At 38.7% G+C, this 9,494-nt stretch overlaps 1 pseudogene; it reads left to right on the top strand.

The window, feature by feature from the left end:
* LOC102813694 overlaps window positions 1-8,829 on the top strand; it is a 77,984-nt pseudogene extending 69,155 nt beyond the window's left edge.
* Window positions 8,830-9,494: the final 665 nt, after the last annotated feature.

Below are 9,494 nucleotides of genomic sequence, written 5' to 3' on the forward strand. Positions count from 1 at the left end.
TTTCAAACCATTCAGTGTTCCCATGTTCTGTTCAAACAACTGCTTCTTGGTCCAGGTACAGATTCCTCATGAGCACAATTAAGTGTTCCGGAATACTCAAACTTTGCAACGTTGTCCAGATCTTGTCATGATCCACACAATTAAAAGCCTTTGCATAGTCAATAAAGCACAGATAAACATCTTTCTGATATTCTCTGCTTTCAGCCAAATCCATCAGACATCAGCAATGATATCCCTCATTCCACAGCCCCTTCTGAATCAGGCTTGAACCTCTGGAAATTCTCTGTCAATGTATGATTGTAGCCGTTTCTGTATTACTTTTAGTAAAACTTTACTCCAAAAGTATTAGTAGGTATTAAAAGCCGTCAGTGGACTCTACCTCATAATGGAGCTGTATGGGATTTCCAAGGAGCAGCTGGTGGGTTTGAGCCACAGATTTTGTGGTTCACAGTCCAGTGCTTATCTTATGGTGCTACAGTATTTACGAGTTGGGCTGCTAACCTTAAGGTCAACAGTTCAAAACTACCAGCTGTACTGCAGGAGAAAGATGGAACTTTCTGCTTCCATAAAGATTTATAGCCTTGGACACCCTATTCAGGGTCCCTATGAGTAGGAACCACTACCACACCACCACCACCACCACCACAAATTGTTAGGAGAGGTCAGTAAACAAAGGCAAGTTTTATAAGAGAAGATTTAGTTTTCTAGAACTATGTATTGAATTTCTCCACAAAAACATGCTGCTAGCCATCTGTTTAAATGTTGATAAGCATACAATTTTCTTCTAGAATTTTCTGCATTTACACTAAATTTACCCTAGTGGTGAAGGTTTTGAGGTGTCTAAACCTGTACTATACAGCAGTTTTTCACAATTGTTTATGATTTTCTTCCCAAGTGAATTTTAACTATAGTCATTACAAAATATCTTCTGTGGGTGTAAAATGACCGGCTGATGAGAGCCACTGCACCAAAGGGACTTTCAGAAAATCATTTGTTTGATATTAATATTTCCAGGAGCTCTGGTAGCGTAGTGGTTACGACAGGCTGCAAACCTTAAGCTCAGCGGTTCGAAACTACCAGCCGCTCTGCGGGAGAAAGATGAGGCTTTCTACTCCCGTAAAGATTTACACCCTCGGAAACCCTGTACAGGGTCGCTATGGGTCGGAACCGACTTGAAGGCACTTAACAACAACAACAAGCTATAAAATAGTGTGGCGCTGCAGGTTAATGTGCTGGACTGCAAGGTCAGTGGTTCATGCTCATTAGCTGCTCCTTGGCAACCCTATACAGGGTCATTATGAGTCGGAACTCAAAGGCACTTAACAATTTATATAATGAGAAAGAAAATGATTAATTGCACTGATAATGGATATAAATGTCTTCAGTGTATGTTGTTATTGGTGGTGGTTGTGTGCCATGGAGTTGGTTCCAACCCATAGCGACCCAGTATAGGGTTTCCGAGGCTGTAAACCTTTACAGGAGCCGAAAGCCTCATCTTTCTTACACAGAACCAATGGTAGTTTTGAACAACTGACTTTGAGGTTATCAGCCTGACTTGTAACCATTTCACAATTGATTTATATATTTACATATTTTAACTGCCTAAGACTGAAAAGACTATGTATTCCCAGGCTGTGATACTTTTAGAACCTTGGCAGGAAAAAAATGGCAATTAGAAGAAAAAAATAGAATTGGAATGCCCAGTTCTCAAGCATGAAGACTAGTGCTTCACCAAAGACATAAAAGATGAAATTGATTTTCAACAACTACTAATGATGTTTTTCCTCAGTTAATAAAGTATTGATTTTTCACAATTTATCACATGCCCAAAAGATCATGATTTTAGGAAGCTTGGAGTCTCCTTTGGGAAAGGATGATTTGATTTGTGAAAGTCTTTTTTTTTTTTTTTTAATTACCAATTCCTGAATATAAATAAAACAAATCAAATTGTTTGTAAATCTTTTTTCCTCTCAGTCTTTAAATTTAAAATGTTATGAATTATTAAATATAAATACGCAAATCTTGTGATACCTTTCAAAATTGCCTGTGTCCTTGCTTGTATACTAAAACAACTTGAGTGTTACAATTTTTTTGTATCAGGTAATTAGAAAAAATGCTTCTTACTTGTAGATCTTTTATAACTGTAGAAAGATACTATCTATAATCTTTGTAGCCTCTCACCAATAGACATACATCAAAGGCCTTACAAATATGCAAACTTCATTTTCTTTTAAGTTTTTTTTTGCTCTTTGTAAAATATCCTCCAGGAAAAATTACAATCAAATCCATTATTTCAAAATGTATAGTTTATTTAAAAGAAACACCAGCAGCAAAAATCAAACTCTAACAAAATGAATAATATGGCATAAGATAACAATTATAACTGCTTTTCCAGGAAGACATGCCATTAAAACAATAGCAACAAAAAGTTTAGTTGGACAAAAAATACATTAAGAGACTATGTGACCCCAAGAACAGCGGTCAGATCTGTTTTAAAGAAAAACTTATGCATCTCATGCATTTTCGTTAATATTTTCTCATTTTTTAATACTCTGGCCATATAAATAATATCCTTATATGATATTTAACATTGAGTGTTCTGAATTCTCTTAGAAACTCAGATGTCTGTGCTTGAAATAACAGCTAGTTCCAAAGACACTAAGTACTATGTATATTTGGAATGCTGGTTTATCCTGAACCACCATCACTCCCTTTCTTTCTGCAGAATAAATTTAGGAACAACTGCCAGTAAAATAATAAACAGTTTTCACTGGCCCACTATCACCAAACTTAATTTCTCTTTATAATCAAGCATATGGAACATAATTCAGAAGGACCCAGTGTCTATAATAATTCTTTGCACCCATGATGGATAGAAGACACTAGATAGCTTTCCTCTTGTTGCTATATAACACACAAACCAATATCTTTTCAAATACTTAGAACTCTTAGTTTTATGTATGCTGCTTTTAAACATGACTCATTGACATCTTCTAAATCTTCCTTCTTGCTACCCTGTTTCAAAAGTGAAGAGAAGTTGTGCTGGTGAAGGAAACTGGGAGGCACACAAAAACTCAACAGAGGAAAAAACAGGTAGAAGAAAGGCAGCATCAAAGAGGTGCTATGGGAGAGCTCTGGTTTGCTGAGAGGTGACCATGGCAACAAGGGAGCTGAGATGATGAGAGAACTAATACTCTCTAAGAATGTGAACTCCTTTTCCTTTTATCAGGGTACTCAATTGCTCTCAGAATTGAGAAAGCCAAGTTCTATATTGTGTTTTCTACCCCAGGAAGCAAATGAAGATTTTTGACAGGACCACAATCAAAGAACACTCAGAAAACAGGCAACAAGTGCACATGTCTGTATGATACTCTGCTGGACTGTTTTCCTTGGATATTTTATTCAACATATTTAAAATTACCATTAATCTGAGCATATCTGGGAGCTAAGAGGTACCACAGTGCATCTGAAGCAATGCCATTAGAAAGAGCAGGTGTTAGCATCTGTGTTAGAGTGTTTTCTGGCATGATTTGAAGAAATCCTGAATAGCTGTTTCAGAGACTGACAGGTCCACTCTATATTAATTACTTAGTCATCTTAACTGCCTCATTAGTTCAAAATTATATTTTATTTAAAAGAAACACCACCAGCAAAAATTCTAACCATCCTTTGAACTCTAGAGATACAGATAAACATTTTGGTGTAGTTTCCATTGAGAGCAAATGTGGCTTGGGTAACACTGACCAATCTCTTTTTATAACAAGGAGAGTGCTTGTATGGAAATAAAAGAAATGTTGGCATTAAAATACTATAAATGAGTGTACTATTTCTAAACAATTTTCATACTAAAGTACGAAGTATATCTGAACCAACAAATCCGTGTTGGAAGAAGTGCAACCAGAGTGCTCCTTGGAGGCCAGGATGGCCAAACGTCATCTCTCATACTTCAGACATACTTCATACTTCAGTCAGGAGGGACCAGTCACTGGAGAAAGATATCATGTTTGGTAAGGTGGAGGGTCAGAGAAAAAAGGAAGACTCCCAGTGAGAAAGATTGGCAAAGTGGCAGCATCAATGGGCTCAAGCATGACAACAATAGTGAGGTTGGCCCAGGATCAGGTGGCGCTTTGCTCTCTTGTGCATAGGTCTCTGTGAGTTGGTACCAACTCGATGGCACCTAACAACAACAACATAGAGTCCTGTTTGATTCCTTTCTCATCTTTACAAATTATAGTCTTATTATCTTGTTCTATTATCTATTTTTCCAAACCATAATGCGTTTATCTGTCTGTCATACTGTGGTGGATTTCATGTTGTTGTGATGCTGGAAGCTATACCACTGGTATTTTAAATAACACTAGGGTCACCAATGGTGGACAGGTTTCTGTGGAGCTTCCAGATTAAGGCAGACTAGAAAGAAGGAAGAGGCAGTTCAATTCTGAGGGAATCAACAATGAAAAGCTTATGAATAACATTGGAATATTATCTAACATGGGATCAGAAGATGAGTCCTTCACATTGCAAGGTATTGAAAATATGACTGGGGGAGAACTTCCTCATCCTTAATAACATGAATGTAGCAGCTTTCAAGACCTTCATTTGCTATTGAGATATGACTCATATTACAAGAAACAACTGCAAACATCCATTAATAATTATACCAAGAAATGTATGAAGTATGAATCAAAGAAAATTAGAAGTCACCAGAAACGAAATGGAGTGCATTAGTGAGCTGAAATTGACAGGACATTTTGAATAGGACAATCTTGTGATTACAATACCAGGAATGACAAATTGAAAAGGAATGGTGTTATATTCATTGTCAGAAAGAACATATCAAGATCTATCTTGAAGTACAATGCTGTCTGGGATAGCATATCTATATGCGTACAAGGAAGTTAGTTAATTAAGCTATTATTCAGATTTGCCTAACAACCACCAAAATTAGTGGTAAAGAAATTGAAGAGTTCTATCAACTTCTGCAGTTTGGAATTGACCAAACATTCAGTCAAGATGCATTGGTAATTACTCTTGACTGGATTGAGAAAAGGTAGCAACAAAGAAGGAGGGTCAATTGTTGGAAACCATGATCTTGGTGATAGGAAAAATGGTAGAGATTTTATGACATAATTTTGCAAGACCAACAATTTATCTATTGTACATATTTCAGCAACATAAGCAGTTCCTATAGATGTAGTCAATTTGACTCCATCCGGAAGGTCTACATGTCTAGTCAGCAACATAAGCAGTGACTAGACATGTAGACCTCACCAGATGAATTCAAAAGAGAATATGGATTGAGGGATATCATTGCTGTTATTATATGGATCTTTGTTGATAGCAGAGAATGCACAAAGATATAAATTTGTGTTTTATCGACTATGTAAAGGCATTTGACTATATGGATCATGAGAAACTATTCATAGCATTGTGAAAAATGGGAGTTTCAGAGCACTTAATTGTGTTCATGTGGAACCTGTCATAGATCAAGAGGCAATCATTCAAACAAAATAAGAGGCTAGTGCATGGGTTAAAATCAGGGAAAAAGTGATCAAGTTGTACTCTTTCATCATACTTATTCAGAATTCATGCTGAGAAAATAATTTTGTTTAGAAGAAACAAAATTAAGATTAACTAACAATCTATGTTATGCAGATGGGACAACCTTGCTTGAAACCAAATAGAACTTGAAGCACTTACTGATGAAGATTAAAGAAAATAGTATTCAGTGTGGATTATAACTCAATATAAAGAAAACAAAATTCCTCACAACTGGGTCAATATACATCATGATAAATAGAGACAATACTGAAGCCATCAAAGATTTCATTTTACTTGAATTCACAATCAAAACTCACTGAAGCAGCAGTCAAGAAATCAAACAATGCATTGTAATGATCAAATCTGCTGCAAACATCCTCCTTAGAGTTTTCAAGAACAAGCCGTAACTCTGAGGAGTAAAGTGAGCTTTACCCAAACCATGATCCTTTAAATCGTTTCATATGCATGTGACAACTTGAGAACAAATAAGAAAAACCAAAGATGAATTGATATATTTGAATTATGTTGTTGGAGAAGAATAGTGACTACACCATGGGCTGCCTGGTATATTCTGTCTTGGAAGAAGTATGTTGTTTTTTGTTATTAAGTACCATTGAGTTAGTTCTAACTCATAGTGACTCTGTATAAAGTTTCTGAGGAGTGGCTGGTGAATTTGAACTATGGACTTTTCAGTTCAAAGTAACTCTGCAGTCCAGTGCTTATCCTTTAGCATCACACCAGGACTCCTGGAAGAAGTATAGCTAGATGATATAAAGACAAAGAGTGATACTTTGTCTCACATTTTTTGGACATGTTATCAGCATAAGCCAGTCCCTGGAAAAAGACATGTTTGGAAAAGTGAAAGGTCAGTGAAAAAGCAAGACACGCAGTGAGACGGGTGACCACAATGGCAGCAACGACAGGCTCAAATATAACAACTGTGAGGATGTCACAGGTCCAGGCTATGTTTAATTCTACTGTACAGAGGGTCACTATGAGTCGGAACTGACTCAAAGGAACCTAGCCACAATTTCCCCAAAACCAAGATTCTTCCAGATATACAGTTTATGACAGAAAGCAAATGAGAAGCTGAGGGGAGAAGAAAAAAAAAAAAAAAATCTCAGAAAATTTGCGTTCCTGAGACGATTCTTTTCTGATTGTGTATACATGTCTGACATTAGTTACATGGTCTTTGTACATCTTTTAAGAGAACAGTGTTCCTTCTTTCTAAAATATAGGTGCTGAGATATATGGATGTTAGCCAAGAGTTTCATCATGATTTCTGCTCTTTTCTACTTTCATTTCTTTTCTGTTTTCAGATATGATTTCATAGGTACCAATCAGTTGCTTCTGACTCATTTCAACTCAAAATAGTATTTCCATGGCTGTACATTTTTTTTACGTTTTTATTGTGAATTGAGTGATAGCTTAAATGGGAGAATATTGGTTTTACACTCATCCTATCGTATTTCGTTTCAATGCAATGATTACAATCCCCTCCATGCATCATCATTCCCTCTATTTTGTTTTGTTTTGTTTTTGATGTATAGAAAAACACTCGGGAATATATAATTATTTAAACAACCAAAGGGTGCATTCTGCAAGCCTGCCTCCTGGCCACCAACGGCTGTCCATCTGTACAAGGGAGCAGAAGCCTCATCTTTATCCCATGAAGTCACTAGTGGGTTTGACATGCCAACCTTGTGGTTAGCAGTCCAGTGCTTAGCCTACAGTGCCACCAGCATACTTAGATTACATACTACTAGGTGTTTATATAACTCTTTTTTTTCCTCTAATTGAAAAGCTTTTCCTAGCTGTCACTTCTGTTATTGCTTATAAAGTAGCAGTAGCCATATATGATTTCTCTGTCACAAATGGAAACACTGAGACAAAATGATACTATGATTATTCTTTCTTCATAGTAACAGTATAGGGTTTAGATGTGTTCCAAATCTCAGCCTCTTCCTTTTATAACACAATTCCTCTGTTAAGAGAGTAAATAAAAGGTGTGCAGGAGGGCGGGGCCAGTAGAATGGATACAATATATTGGATGTTATTTTGATACATCTTCCTGGATGCTTCAACAGAACATCACCTTAATTCAAGAAATGCTACTTTTCTGAAGTGAAAAGCAGAATACTTATTTTAAAGTTAATACGCATTATTATTAGAGACATGCATTCTAGACCTTCAAAAGGCATGTCTTCTAGCTTTCAAAGTTCTGTGTAGAAACTGGTAATACTGATGTCCGCCAGGGATGGAAACTGGATGAAAGGTGTAATTTCCACTTCATATCACTTTGTACCTTTAGAATCTTAAATTCTATAAATGCAATACCTATTTAAAGAAGTCAATAGAAGTTATTTATTTATTTTTTTAAAAGACAATGATGTGCCCAGACTTCCTGCCTTTTGTGGCCCAGAGATATGTGGATCTAAATTTGTCCTGATGCTCTTGGAGATGTTTGATAGCGAGGATCCCCGGGAACACGAGTACCTCAAGACCACCCTGCACAGGTCCGTGGCAAGGTCCTGGGACTGACTGAGTGCCACATCCACAAATAGTATAATCACATCTTTGAGCTTGAGCATTTCAACTATGTGGCTGGAGATCTTGGGACTCATCATCAATGGCTTCAGAGTTGCCCCTGAAGACGGAGCACAAACAGTTCCTGACCTGGGTCCTGATCCCCCGGCACTCTAAGTCACTATCTGTCTTTCAGGCCCAGCAAGTGTACTCTATGGTTCAGTTCATAGAGAAGGATATCACCCTGTCAGAGACATGATCCCAGGGCTGCTCAAGTATTGACCCAAAACTCGGAATGAGGTGATGTTTCTGGGGGAGATGGAAGAGACTGTTGACATCATTGAACCCTTCCAATCCATGAAAATCCAGGAGCTTCGCTTCAAACAGGTGGCTCACTGCTTCTTCAGTTTCCATTTCCAGGTTGCAGAGTGAGTCCTGTACGTCTGGAACAATGAGTATATCCTGAGCCTCATTGAGGACAACTGCTACACTGTGCTGCCTGCTGTGTTAGGGACCCTCTACCTGGTCTCCAAGGAGTACTGGAATCAAATGATTGCCTCTCTGATCTACAATGCGCTTAAGGCTTTCCTGGAGATGAACGTAGAACTCTATGATGAGCTCAAAGCCCCATATAAGCTAGAAAAGCAGCAGGAAGAGCAAGAGGCCCTAGAACTCCAGGAGCTGTGGCAAGGCCTAGAAGAGCTATGGCTACACCAGTTACAAAGGACCCAGGGGGCCTAGGAGGCCAGTTCTACCAGCTAACACCCCAGGAGGCCGCAGCTAGAAGTCAGAGCTAGAGATCTCCACTGAGGAGGAGCCAGGAGCCTAGAGCCAGTAGGCACTACTTCCCTCCACTTGCCCAGGGGCCCAGAGACACATACCCACCCCTGGCCTGACACATGCCTGAGAATGCCCTGCCTGACACATGATGGCTGGTTCCACTGGGGAGAGAGGAGGAGAAGAGATGGTGGTCTTGGCAACAGAGCTCTCAGGTCCTCTTGGTGGGACCAGGAAGTTGTCATCAGGGATCTGTCTTGCCTGCCAAGTGGGAATGCCAGCAAGCTGCAGGCTGGTTCCTGGACCAGCTTCTGGCCTCCTCCCTGTGCCTTTCACTACCTCGTGCCAGCATGAGGTCTTCTTCACCCCATTATGGGATCGATGCTCTATTTATTCTCCCCCAATTAGCCTCACTGCAGACACAGTTCTGGGCCCTGGACATCATCCCTCCCACCACTCCTTAGATCTGTATGTCTACACCCCCCCCCTTTTATTTATTGGGCAGGAGGAGGGGTTAAAGCATAGACAAGAAGAGATCCCCAGTGTCCTGGGGTTGGAGGTCAGGCTGAGGCTGTACACAATAAAGAGTGAAGCTCATAAAAATAACAGAACAAATAAAATAAAACTAAAGAGATTGATGTATTAGCTAT

The sequence above is a fragment of the Chrysochloris asiatica genome, unplaced genomic scaffold, assembly GCF_000296735.1.
Source record: "Chrysochloris asiatica unplaced genomic scaffold, ChrAsi1.0 scaffold00084, whole genome shotgun sequence".
Lineage (NCBI taxonomy): Eukaryota > Metazoa > Chordata > Mammalia > Afrosoricida > Chrysochloridae > Chrysochloris > Chrysochloris asiatica.